Below are 415 nucleotides of genomic sequence, written 5' to 3'. Positions count from 1 at the left end.
CCGAGGGGACTCCTTCTCAGACCTCCTTCACTCTCTCGGCGGTTCCCGCTGCTGACGCTTCACCCTGGTCCGTTTTCTCCGGCGCTGGCTCTCCGCACCCACCACCGGCTCACCTAAACGTAAGTCTCNCGCCGGCGCCCCTCCGAGCCACCCGCCCCGCGAGCGCGCGTGTGAGCGAGGCCGCCTCCCCTTTGTCTCCGCGTAGTCACACGGGCTTGGGGAGGGTGGAGGCTGGAAGGGCCCGGAATTTTAAGGGGGGTGGAGGGGAGTCTTTAACAATCACGTTGTGGAAAATGTCCCCGCCACCGCCATGCCCGCACACCCTCGCCGCCCGCTTCCCTTCCTTCGGAGCGGGGAGACCCCTCCGACCCCGGGTGGGCGGAAGGACGAGCGAGACGAGGGGCGCGCGGGGCGG

Source organism: Galeopterus variegatus, unplaced genomic scaffold, assembly GCF_000696425.1.
Source record: "Galeopterus variegatus unplaced genomic scaffold, G_variegatus-3.0.2 Scaffold4023, whole genome shotgun sequence".
Classification (NCBI taxonomy): domain Eukaryota; kingdom Metazoa; phylum Chordata; class Mammalia; order Dermoptera; family Cynocephalidae; genus Galeopterus; species Galeopterus variegatus.
Note: the sequence above shows the minus strand (reverse complement) of the source record.